The sequence below is a fragment of the Petromyzon marinus genome, chromosome 22 (genome assembly GCF_048934315.1).
Source record: "Petromyzon marinus isolate PM22_M1 ecotype Great Lakes invasive population chromosome 22, UKy_Petmar_22M1.pri1.0, whole genome shotgun sequence".
Classification (NCBI taxonomy): domain Eukaryota; kingdom Metazoa; phylum Chordata; class Hyperoartia; order Petromyzontiformes; family Petromyzontidae; genus Petromyzon; species Petromyzon marinus.
Genome location: NC_133688.1, coordinates 4,154,607 through 4,167,597, shown reverse-complemented (window position 1 = coordinate 4,167,597; position 12,991 = coordinate 4,154,607). Strand labels below are relative to the sequence as shown.

General features: G+C 53.3%; 1 long non-coding RNA gene across 1 annotated transcript; it reads left to right on the top strand.

The window, feature by feature from the left end:
• The first annotated feature begins 9,841 nt into the window (after positions 1-9,841).
• LOC142925621 (uncharacterized) lies at positions 9,842-11,779 on the top strand. The gene is made up of 2 exons (XR_012942564.1): positions 9,842-9,901; positions 10,335-11,779. It is a non-coding gene; the product is annotated as an uncharacterized LOC142925621 (long non-coding RNA).
• Positions 11,780-12,991: the final 1,212 nt, after the last annotated feature.

Below are 12,991 nucleotides of genomic sequence, written 5' to 3'. Positions count from 1 at the left end.
GTCTGAGGACAGCGCACTCCACGTGGTGCAAGACGTGTCGTTACTCCGAGCCTCTCCAGCTCGGCTCATCTACACACACACAAAGACAAAGGTCCACCACATAGGCTTGATTAAGATGTTGGAGCAAGTGCAGAAGGCGAGCACTGAGCCAGCATCTCTGAGATCCTGGGCTCCACAATCAGGAGGGTCCTGCCGAGATGTTGTCGTTTCTCAGCATTGGAATATTTGGCCAATATCAGATGCCATGCTTGGATTAACAATGAAAGATGCGTGGATTTTGAGGTCACACGCAGGGATTGTTCAAATTGTTAAAGAGTGATTGGGGATCGGGCATGACGAGCCATGGCAAGGAGGGACAACAATGGCTGATAGTGAAGAATAATAACGGAGCGGCAGCCAAGGAAGGAAACACATCGGAGAGAAGAGCCACCAGAGAGATGGTGCGACAAAATCGGCGCTTGGCGGATTATTCCATCACAGCATTTGAGGGGTAGCAAGGTCTCAGGGAGGAAGGCATTCTCATTCATCAGTGGATAGATAATAGTGCTGTAAATGCTCACGCATAGACAGGCAGGCACACCAACAGGATCTCGGAGACACACTCTGATAGACATACACATACTCAGGCGGACAAGGAGAAGCACATCCAGGTATACAGGTAGGTGACAGGTAGGCACAAGTCGAGGGGAAAACACACGTCCACCCATATTTTACCACACGAGTTGAAGAGCCACACGTACCTCCATGGCAGCAACTTGCAGAGTAGGGTGCTCAGAGCTCACTGCGTTTCTCGCACGGTCTGGGTCTCTGCGTGGAGAGCGGGAGACGCAGGTGAGGGTCACACAAAACCGATGGTGTGCGACAATACTCATGTCTAAACACGCGTCATGTCACAATGCGGACTCTCATCATCAACACGGACTCACATCATCATCATCACAGACTCACAACCTCACCACTCACCCACAACACGAAACACAACAAAAACAACAAAGACCGCCATTTGCCACTAAGCAGCAGCAAATGCCAGGCCAGGTGCACTTTGAGACCACGTGAAATGCTGAAGGCTCACTGACAGGTCACAGGTCAGACCCAGGTGCCAAGAGTTGACTGACTGAGATGACTGTGCCAACGTGCTACATTTCAGCCGCCCAGGTCAAAGGTCGTTGTTGTGAGCGTCGCTCCTTTGTTCGGACACCAGCAACACCGCGACAAACACCACCACTAGCACCACCACTAACACCACTACTAACACCACCACCACTAACAAAGACAGATCCCCCGTATAGCCTGAATATACTGTAGGGGCAATTTCTGCTAGCGAGCACCTATAAAGGTCGGCATGGCACACGAGGGGGTGGGTGGCTAACACCACGCCTGGCCGCCTTTGTCTCCCTAGCGGCGATGTTTACACATCGTACCAGGTATTCATTTGAGGCTGAGTCTACCTAGGGGAGGCCCAGGACCGGTTCAGATAATCGTTGCTGGTGTTGGCCGTGAGCGGAAATCGAACCCGGGTCGCCAGGTTTGTAGCGCAGCACGTTAACCGCTACACTACCGCTCCCCTCAACTAACACCACAACTAACACCAGCACTAACACCACTCCTAACACCACCACTAACACTACGAACCCTAAAAACACCACCACCAACATCAACTCCACCACCACCAACACCACTACCACTAACACCACCACCACTAACACTACCACCAATAATACCACCAATAATACCACCATCACTAACACGACCACCACTAATACCACCAACACCACCATCACTAACACCAGCAACAATACCTCGAACAACCACCACCACTAACACCACCATCACTAACACCAACACCACCATTATTAAGACCACAAACACCACCACTAACACCACCATCACTAACACCACCACCACTAATACCACCAACATTAACACCACCACTCCTCCTCCTGCTAATACAGGACACCAAAGACAACGATCCTCATAGAGCCTTAACAGGCTGTAGGGGCAAGTGCTGTTAGCAAGCAGTACGTATGAAGGCCGGCACGGTAAACGAAGGGGTGGGTGGTTAGCACCACGCCCGACCGCCTTTGTCTCCCCAGTGGCGATGTTTACGCATCGCACCAGGTACTCATTTGAGACCGGGTCACTGCTACACACAGACTCACACAGACCCACACACACGTACACAGACTCACACAGAGAGACTCACTTAGAGAGACTCACACACAGACTCACATAGAAAGACTCACACCACCACCGCCACCACTCACCCACAGCTCGGTTCCACGCCTAACGGCCAAACTGCCAGGGGAAGCACGTGGCGCGAGACGCGGCGTGGTGTAATAGCCATTAGCTCCTCCCCCTCACCTAAGCTCCTCCCCCATGCTCCCTCTTTCCCCCCCTGCCCCTCCCCCTTCACAACCCCCCCCCCAAGCATCCCCCCCCTCGCGACCCCCCTTGCCCCCCCTGGCAACCCCCGCCCATGCTCCCCCTCAACCCCCCCCCCTCACGCCCCCATTGCCCACCCCCCTCCCCCCGCTGCTACTTACAGTCAGGCAGGGGGCGAGTGGAGGCGGCGCGCGCTGTGGATTGTGGGTGGCGAGCGGCTGATTTGGTTTCCCGCTCACGGCCACCGTCAGTGGCTCGCGAAAGCTTCTGAAGCGGCGGCTCGCTGGGCCTCCTCTACGTCGACTCAGCCTGAAGGTGAGAACCTCGCGCGGTGTGCACACATCAGCAGTGGCGGCGGTGGTGGGGGGAGACAGAGGAGGAGGCGCCTGGCCCACAGCCGTCACGTCCTAGACGCCTGCTGAGTTCACGGCGCTGCTTCAAGCAGAGCCCGGCCCTGCTGCTGCTGATGATGAGGCGCTGACGGTGGAAACCGGCCCCAGAGTGGCCCTCGTGTTGAGCCATAGCTGATGAGAGGCACTCCCAGACTGCCGTGTGTTTTTATCCCTGGAGGGACGGGTTTGTTGTGGATGCGAATCGCCTGCTGCTGGAAAAGGCATCCACTAGAGGCCGCTATATAGAGGTATTTGGTCTACTCTTCCACGCTGGTCCGGACGTGTTGGAGCAAAGTGGCCATGCCCACACTTTACCCCACCACACGCAGGGCGTTAGCTCGCTGGATTTGCAATGCAGAGGTGCAGGTTAGATTTCATTCCCACTCACACCCACCGACACTCACTCAGCCACCCACTCAGCCACTCTCTGGGCATCTATGAAAAAGAGCTTCATAGCTCATCGGATTCCTCCAGCAAAAACATACTGATTCTCACCCACCCACTCAGCCATTCACCCACCCACTCTGGCACTCATCCACTCACCAATTCACTCAGCCACCCACTCGGCCACCCACTCAGCCACCCACTCTCTCACCCACTTCGTCACCGGTCACCCACTGCCACCCACCCACTTGGTCACCGGTCACCCACTGCCACCCACCCACTTAGTCACCGGTCACCCACTGCCACCGGTCATTCACTCTGCCACCGGTCACTCACTCTGCCACCCACCCACTCTCTCACCAACCCACCGACTCTCTTGCCAACCCACCGACTCTCTCGCCAACCCATCCACTCACCCACAGGGAGACACAAGGAGACAAGGGGACCCACATGGTGTGAGAGTGTATCAGCATCATTGTGGTTGTTGTGGTGGTTATGTTGGTTGTTATGGTTGTGGTGGTTATGGTTATATTTGTGGCAGTAGTGTTTATACTTGTGGTTATGTAGCTGGTGGTTATGATTATATTTGTGGTTACGGCGATTATGGTCGCAGTGATTGTGATTATATTTGTTGTGGTTATAACCCGCGATGTATTTCGTCGAGGATGGATGCCGCCGCGTGCAGGAGTTGGGCGAGGCGGGAGTGAGCCACCTGAAGCGCCCTCTCCGACGGTGGTGAGCCGCCGGGCGGCCGGGCAGTGAGCAGCTCGGCCGTCGTCGCTTCTCCTCCCCCTTCCTGGGCTGCCAACCCCGGTGGTGTTGAGTCGTCCTCCTCTTCCACTGGAGCCCTGGTACGAGTTTTTCTTCGCGTCTCCATTATAGCGATTCATCTTACTATTTGGCTACTTCTGACGCCAGTTGTAGTGGGTGGAACGGAGAGCGAGACTTCTTACCGAAAGAACCAAAGAGTATGAACTTATATGGTTTATTTAACCTATTTTTAGTGGTTTGCTACCATTCCCTTTGCACTCCTATCGTTTTTGTATTGTTTGTTGTTGTGACGTTATGACCCCGTGCCCCCTACTGGCACATCTTTGATCAAAGAGCTTTATAGCTCATTGGATTCCTCCAGCACAGAATCAATACCGATTCTGATGAGACCGGAACGAACACGTTTGAATCGAATCGCGTACTTCGCTTTACTAAAATAGTTGTGGAATCGATTCTTGTGGAATCTGTTCTCGTGGAATCGAATCATCGATATTAATTACAGAGATTCACCATCGATATTAATTACAGACATTAATCAACGACGTCGCTAGGAGTATCGTGGTGCCGCTCTGCAAACCTTCGGGCTACTATCAAAGGTTTGTTCATCAAGCCATCCAGATATATAAACACAGACATAACTTCAACCGAGAAGATGGATACAAATTGAGTAATCATTGGAAGAATGTTATTAACCAGGTAAAACCTTAACTGCTTTATGGTGTTGCCTTAACTTTCCGCATCTCTAATTTCTTAAGCTTCCCACTCCCAGCCCCGCTCTCTTCAGCACTCCCCTCATACCCCCTCTCTCTATCTCTCCTCCCTGATCCTCTCCCCTTCTCTTACCTATATAGTCTCTTGTTTACAGCAGCTCTTTTGCCCACGTCGGCAATTGTTTCTTGCTGTGGTTTGTCCCACCTGATGATGGACGCTTGTGTTGTGCCCGAAACGTCGTGATTTAATTTATTTTATATTTTATGCCTATGTGACTTTACCGAAAGAACCAAAGAGTATAGCCCAAGAGAGTTTGTGTAGGTGGGAGCGGTAGTGTAGCACAGTAGGGGGCACAGGTGGTGCATCGGCCAGTCATCTCAGTCAAGCAACCAATGGCAACCTGGGTCTGTCTGTCTGTGACCTCCTGCTGCCAGCGGGCGTTCGACGCTTCATGTGGCCTTAACCTGCACGTAGCCTGGCACGAGCGCCGTGGTGACATCTCCACCACTTCGTGGCGAATGGCGGTTGTTGTTTATGGTCGTCTCGCGATTAGCACTACGCTGCACTACTAACCCAGCGACCCGAGTTCAATTCCCGCTCACGGCCAACACTGGTGACGATTCCGTTCCTGGGCCTCCCCTTGGTCAACTCAGCCTCAAATGAGTACCTGGTGCGTTGTGTAAACATCGCCACTGGGGAAATTAAGGCGGCCGGATGTGGTGCTGGCTACCTACCCCCATTCGTGTATCAAAGGTGCTGCTCGTTAACAGCACTTGCACCCGACAGTCCTGTCGAAGGCTACATGGGGGATCTTTGTCTTTGTTTGGTGGTGCAGCTGAGGAGGCGCAACTGCACGGCGAGTACCTCTACCGCAAGGCGCAGGAGGCCAAGAAGGTCCTCGTAGAGGAGAAGGCGCAGCTCAAGAGGGCGCTCGATGGTAACGGGCGGCGAGACGGATCTAGAGATGGGCTCGCGACGACAAGACAGACGAGAGACAGTGAGACAGACTAGAGACGTTGAGACACGCAAGACAGACTAGAGACGGATCTAGAGAAAATGAGACACGCAAGACGGACTAAGATGGGACAAGACGGTCTGACAATACAGGCGAGAAGACAACCGCGCGTTGGAAAGCGTTTCCGAATGAATCCATGCGTGCGCATGATTTTTCTTCCTTGTTAATTCTCCCCTGCCCGCCCCCCACCCACTGCCCCCTGTCCCCCTGACGTCGTCACCGAAGAAAACCTGGTGCTGCCTACGGACCTGCGGTGGGAGGCGCTTGAACTCCAGAAGGCCGTGGAGTTCGACCAGGGAGGGGAGGGTGATCTCACATCCCTCACCATCACGTCTCCTCGCATCTCTCTCTCTCTTCCTTCCCGCGAGACTCCCGAGGCAGAGGGATAAGCGTCGCGCGTCTCCGCCCGCTAGACACGCCGAGTCGGCGCGCATCCCCGGCTCGCCGTCGGTCCTTCCTGCCAAGCGGTGGCACCGTATTTTGCCGCGGAGGTTCGCGGTTCGAGAACGGCGGGCCCTCAACCCCCCCCCCCCCCCCACCGGTTTAATGGGTTTAATGCCGCAGTTGCGTTGACCGTAAATACTGCACGGCGATTGCTTCCCAAGTGGACTTTGAAAAATCCCGTGGCGTGAACGCGGAAAAGAGTCGGCCGTGTGTGTGTGTGTGTGGTGGCTGGCGTAAATTTTGGTGGATTGTCGAATGAAGGCCGTGGTCACCACATAACGTGTGCTTCTGGAGCAGTCTTCCTTCTGCAGCGGTCTTCCTTACAATATTAGGAAGCCACTGGAGCTTTGCACTTTTAAATCATCGTCTAGATTGACAAACTCATTTCTTGAGAACTACTTTTTGTGGTTAGTTTGTCACACTTCCGATTACCACGGTTGGCTACGTGCTGTAACAAAGAGGTTTAACATGCACTGACCCACTCATTCACTCACTCATCATTTTACTCAATTTACCCACTCACCTGCCATATCACCCACCCACTCTTGCAATTGGGACTCATCCAGGTCTCATTAGTGCTCCGCTCGCTACACAAAATCAACGCGACCACTGCAGAGTGATATTCTAAACCATTCCTGGTCGCTCCTTCCATCCACCCACACACACACCTTCACTCACCTGCACGGGGAAGTATGGCAAATGATAACCTACCCTCTCCGTCCCCCCTGCCCCATCTACCACCTCTTTCTATCCACCCCCCCCCCCCCCCGTGTCAGTAGGAGTGAGCAGCCACATGGATGACGAGTACCGCTGAGCCGGCGTGAAGGACCCACACATCATGGCGATGACCTCACGCGACCCCAGCTCCCTCCTCAAGCAGTTCATCAAGGTGCGGGCACGGGGTCACAGGGGCTACAGGGTTTGGGGTCACACGAGGAATGTGGGTCCTCGTGTATTGCATGTGTACAAGCGCGCAAAGACAGAGGTCCCCCATATAGCCTTAACAGGCTTTTGGGACAGGTGCTGTTTGCGAGGGTGTAGGTGGCTAGCACCACAACTGGCCACCTTTATCTCTCTGGTAATGATGTTTACACACCGCACTAGGTACTCATTTGAGGCTGAGTTGATCTAGGGGAGGCCCAGGACCAGTTCAGATAATCGCCACTGGTGTTGGCCATGAACGGAAATCAACCTCGGGTCACTAGGTTTGTGGGGCAGCATGCTAACTGCTAAATTACCGCACACACACACGTGTTCTCTATCGGCTTTAGAATCAGTTCCTTTCACCTCACACGAGCCGTGTCGACCAATCATCGGGCTTGTGCGGTGTGAGACAACTCGCATCCGTTGAGTTAACCAGAAGAAATCTGGTTGTTGATGAAACGTGGAGGCTGTGTGGGGGGGGGGGGGGGTCGTAAGTGGTGGAGCGTTGGACACTTTGGTTTGGTGCATGCAGCTTTTGCCAACTTCATTCCTCGCGATTCAGTCCGCCTTTTCCCGATGACCGATCTCTTCCATTCATCGAAAATGTATCTACTGTAGCACTACGCACGGTCGGTGGTCACGGAAAGATATACCATTGGGGGCGCCACTGTGGCGAGATGTTAACTCCCTCACCTGGTATCCAGGAGGTCGCAGGTTCAATCCTGACCCTGATGCCTGCTGTATATTTGGAGTTGCGTGCCTCTTTCCGAGGAGTCGCGTGGATTTCTCTCCAGGTCCTCCGGTTTTTCCCTCCGCATTTAGAATCGACGTCCGTTTAAGAGTATTTGGCTGCTATAAATTTCCACATGACGATAAGCCACTTAGTTGAGCTATGATTTGTGGCCAGGTTGCTTCTGGAAAAGAGCTGCATAGCTCAGTGGGCCTTACCTGGTAAAATAAAAATAGTAAAGTTTTTCCAATGGTGCATCCCAGTTGTGCCAACACGGGGTTTGGCGACCCCGTATACCGGTACGGCTCGGCTCGGCTTCCGCAATGGAAAAAACAAACAACACAACCCGAGTCGGATACAGTGGGAGGGCGGGGAGGTGGGGGGGCGAACGCAGCGTGGCCGGGACGGACGCCGGTGGGAAGAGCGGACTTGGCGTGTGACCGGTTGCTGTCATGTTACCACACCACCACCACCATCCCACCACCACCGCAGGAGATGAAGCTGATCCTGCCGAACGCTCAGCCGATGAACCACGGAGGCCACAAGCTGCAGGCGCTGGTGTGGGCGTGCTGCGCCAACGCCGTCAACGACTTCATCGTCCTGCATGAGCACCGCGGTATGCCAGGCACGCGCATGCACCACAGTCGACAAAGCTCCCCCGTGTAGCCTTTAACAGGCTGTCAGGGCAAGTGCTGTTTGTCGAGCGACCTACGAAGGCCGGCAGGGCACACGGCGGGGTGGGTGGTGTGGTCATTACCGCATCTGGCCCCTTTTGTCTCCCCACTGTCGATGCTTGGACACACCGGAAGTCGAAGTCAGGTCACCGGATTTGTAGTGTAATGAGATAGCCACTCCGCTCCCCGGTGTGATGCATGGTGTGACGTGTGTGATGCGGTGCAACAGACGGGGGATGGAGGTGTATTTAGCTGTGCGTACGATGTGCGGTGTGTAGTATGACGCTGCAGACATGGAATTGTGGTGTCTTAACTGTGTATGTGGTGTGATATGGTATGATGCCGCTGATGGAAGGGCAGTGTGTTTAACTCTCCAGTACAGTCTGTGTGACACCTGTGGTGTGTCTAACTTTCCGGCATGCTGTTCATGTGACACGTGGTACGATGCCACGGTGTACTTGACACTCTCGAGCGTGGTGATGCGGCACGACATCCGGACGTGGACATGATGTCCGAGGCATTCCCACACCTCGTGATGCACAACTTCACGTCGCGACTCGGAAAGAGGGTGCGTGCGGGCACCGTGCCAGTCTCACCCACATCTTCCTCCCCCATCCCCAAAGCACAAAGATCCCTCGTATAGGCTATAACCCTTTCTCATTTTCATGATGTACATATACGTCGTCGAAACGGAACCGTAAGAAAAACTCAAGTACGTCTTCTGACCTGAAGACATACCGAGGCTCCCATAAGACCATGCGGGAGGGCGTGTGGCACAGTTTTGTTCCATAGAGTGCCGGTCGTGTCACTACGGTTCTCTGCGGTGAGGGCAACGCCTTTTAAAAACAGCAGCGCTACGCCTCTATAAATAAAATTAACGCCGAGCCGCTCGCGCGTACCGAGATTCAGCGGTGAACGTGACACCTACCACCCGGCAACTTGCAGATGTCTCGGAATGGGAAAGAGTGAGCAGACTTTTGGGCCAGGTGCTGTGTGTCCGCCTGTATATTCGGAGTTTGCATGTTCTCCTCCTGGTCACTTTGATTTTTCTCCGGGTCCTCCGGGTTTTTCCCTACACATTTAGAAACTTGAATTTCGAGTATTTTGCTGCTATACATTTTTATGTGAAAAAGAGCTACATAGCTCAGTGGTAAAATAAAAATAGTTTCGTTTTACTTTAGTTTTTGAGCAACAGCACAGAGTTTTTATTTAACGCCATCTCTGAAGCTGAAGGCGCGTAATGTTGTTCATTTGTTAATGCATCCGCAGTTTTAAACAGGGTGGCCGCTGGCCTCTAACTGGCAAACGTCTGCGAGGACGCGTAATGAGAGTCCAGCGCCGTCCGTGTGACTTGCCGCGACCCCTCCCGTGACTTCTGTGCCCCCCTTCCCCCCTCCCAACAGGCACAACGTCTACAAGCGCGACGGCAAGGACATCGAGTTGAAGGAGGTGGGACCGTGATTCGAGATGGAGCGTAAGTCTGCCTGACACATTGTTACTCGTCTCCACTTTACACCCCAGCAGAGGCGGTGGAAATTCCACATTCCTTGTGGACTTCCCTACGAAGTGGTTGTAAATTTTATCGACCCCTGAGAGGATGATGGGCTGAATGTAAGAGTCTAACCTCGGGCTAGGTGGCCCGCGGGTGACTTGTAGAGCGGATCGGAACTTGAGTCGGTGGGGTCGCTGCTCTGGTCGCATTCGCTGTACCGTGACCCGACTCGCATTCCCCCACCCCAGATGCGATGTGTAAATTCAAAGATGATCGGACGTAATGCTGGCCACCCACACCCACCCCTTGGTGTGCCGTGCTGGCTTTCCTACATGCTAACACACGAACAGCGCTTTTCCCACGCCGTCTGTTAAAGGCTGCATGGGGGGGATCTTTGCTTTTGTGTGTCGCGCAGTCTATGAGATTAAACTGGGCACGCTGGACAACGCGGCCACCGCCGAGATGGAGTGGCCTTGGCGACCGTACATGAACACGGCGAAGAAGAGGAAGTTCCTGAGCGTGGAGTGAGGGAGGGGAGCGACTTCCCCCCCCCCCATGGGCCTGGGGGGTGGGGCATTGGGGGGGGGGGTTTGTCCCTGGAAAGCCGGAGTTGGAGTCGAACCTCGCGGCGCTCTCCGCCGAGGCTCGAGACGTTGAGGAGAGGTCGCCGCGTGGATAGGGCAGTGCGTGAATCGCTGTTCCAACCGTCGTCACACACGTGCATTATACGCGTCACACACACATTGCGGATGTACATTTATCAAACACAAACATTTACATCGTCGCATGCGTGGCACACAGAAGCACACAATTGCACAAAAAGACAATGGTACTCCGTATCGCCGTTAACAGATTGCTGGGGCAAGTGCTTTTAACGGGTAGCACCTATGATGGCCGGCATGGCACAGAAGTGGTTGTGTGGCCAGCCCCACGTCTGGCTGCCTTTGTCCTCCCCAGTTTTGCGATGTTATACACACCACACGATGTACTCAGATGTCTGAGTTCGTAGTGCGCTAACTGCTGCACCACCGCTCCCCAAACGGTGTACATACATGCATACACAAAACGAAACATTAACATTTATTTAAGTAACAAAAAAGAAAATACCAAGTCAGGCAGATGGAGAAAGTGGCGTGTCGCCGTGCACAGCACCGCTCTCGTAGCTACTCGCCTAGGGTGGGAGCTCTTGGCTTCAATGCCACCCGGGATGTTTAGATGTGAAAACCTGCCATAAATAATATTTTTGGGAAGTCACAAGCGCCTTAAGTTGCATCTCATCTCGACCATTTTAATGGGCACCCCCCCCCCTGTAGCTGTCCCCCTGTGGCACAAAATAAACTAACAAAACTAATCTATTTTTATTTTACCAGGTAAGGCCCACTCAGCTGTATAGCTCTCTTTCAGGAACGACCGGGCCACAAATGAAAGTGCTATAAAGTGGCTTGTCACGCAGAAATATATAGCAGCCAAATACTTTTAAACGCATGTTTCTAAATGTGGAGGGAAAAACCGAAGGACCCAGAGAAAAATCCACGTGGTCACGGGGAGAACATGCAAACTCCAGATATACAGGCGTTGGGATTTAACCCACGACCTCTATACCAGGCGAGGCCCCAAGGTGAATCAGCACTTGGCCTGCGAGCGGGTATTATTAGTCTGTCAGTAGGGGGTAATGATTCTGGATTTCAGTCTCAATTGAAACTGTAATCTGGAACACTTTTGTCATATTTTGCTTGTATAAGTGTGTTCATAAAATACAAGTTTGGTCATTGAGAGAGTTATAAATGTCCTATATGCATTTCATGTTTATTGTGTTTATTGTATTTAATGTATGAAGAAAATAAAATTTTGTATATGCTACAGTATGTTTCACACGTTATTCAGTGACACTGCATATGACGGGCAATGTTTGGGGCAATCGGCCTTCAACATGGAAAATACATCGAGGCCACATGACCCGTGGCCACCGCCACTTCAACCGTGGCCCCACCACTTCAACCGTGGCCCCATTGGCACGTTGATGTGTGGCTCTGCTTTCACCTGTGGTGAGAATGAGACCAGAAAAATTACAGGAGGCCGACTCCATATGAGTCCGTCACGCTCTGGATCTCGCTAATGGGACGTTGGATGAAAATAAAACATGGAAGCGACAAGTTTCTTCTCTGGCGAGGACATTCCCACAAGATTGCCACCTTTCCCAATTAATGGAATTTGCCCCAACATCACCCTGATCCAAACCATCCGCCATCTCGCTCACTGACCCTGTGTTTCCGTGTTGATGGTGTGAGTCCGTATTGATGCTGTGAGTGTTGATCGTGGGAGTCTGTTGATCATGTGAGTCTGTGTTGATGCTGTGAGTCCGTGTTGATGGCTCGGGGGCACGGTACAGAAGGGCAGTACAACTGTAGAGTAATAGTTGTTGTCCAGCAGCGGCAACTGCGGTGGACGGGGAGTACACACGCCAGTGAGCCTCACGCGTGTTTGTCAGCAGGGCGGAGGCACTGGGGCAAGGATCACAGAGACCCTGTCTGGAAGACCCTGGAACCCGCTCGTGGGTTGGAGAAGGGAGGCGCGGCCAGGGCGGAGCCAGGCCGCGCCGAGTCGGATAAAAGCAGCGGAGAGCGAGAGCTCGTGGTTGCAGGTTCTGGGAAGTGGAGTCGTCTCGTTGGCACTGTCTTTGCCGACTTGGTCGCTGCCGTCTTCACTAGATAATTGGGCGGCCGGATAGTTGTTGGCTGTCTTGGTCGATGCCGTCAGTGTAACATGGTGAGGGTTGTGTCTAAGCTAGGCTATTTGACTTGGGAGACGCGAGGGCGAGTCTGTGAACCTGATGGTGTTAAATAAGGAAGGTGCGGAAGGTACGGGAGAGGATGAGGAAGATCGTGGGATGGATGGGGGAGGATGAGAAGATAGTGGGAGGGACGGGGGAGGAAGAAAGTGGGAGGGATGGGAGAGAAAGAAGGAGATAGCGGGGGGGACGGCAGAGGAAGAGGGAGATAGTGGGAGGGAAGGGAGTGGAAGAGGGAGATAGTGGCAGGAAAGGGGAATGAAGAGGGAGATAGTTGGAGCGAC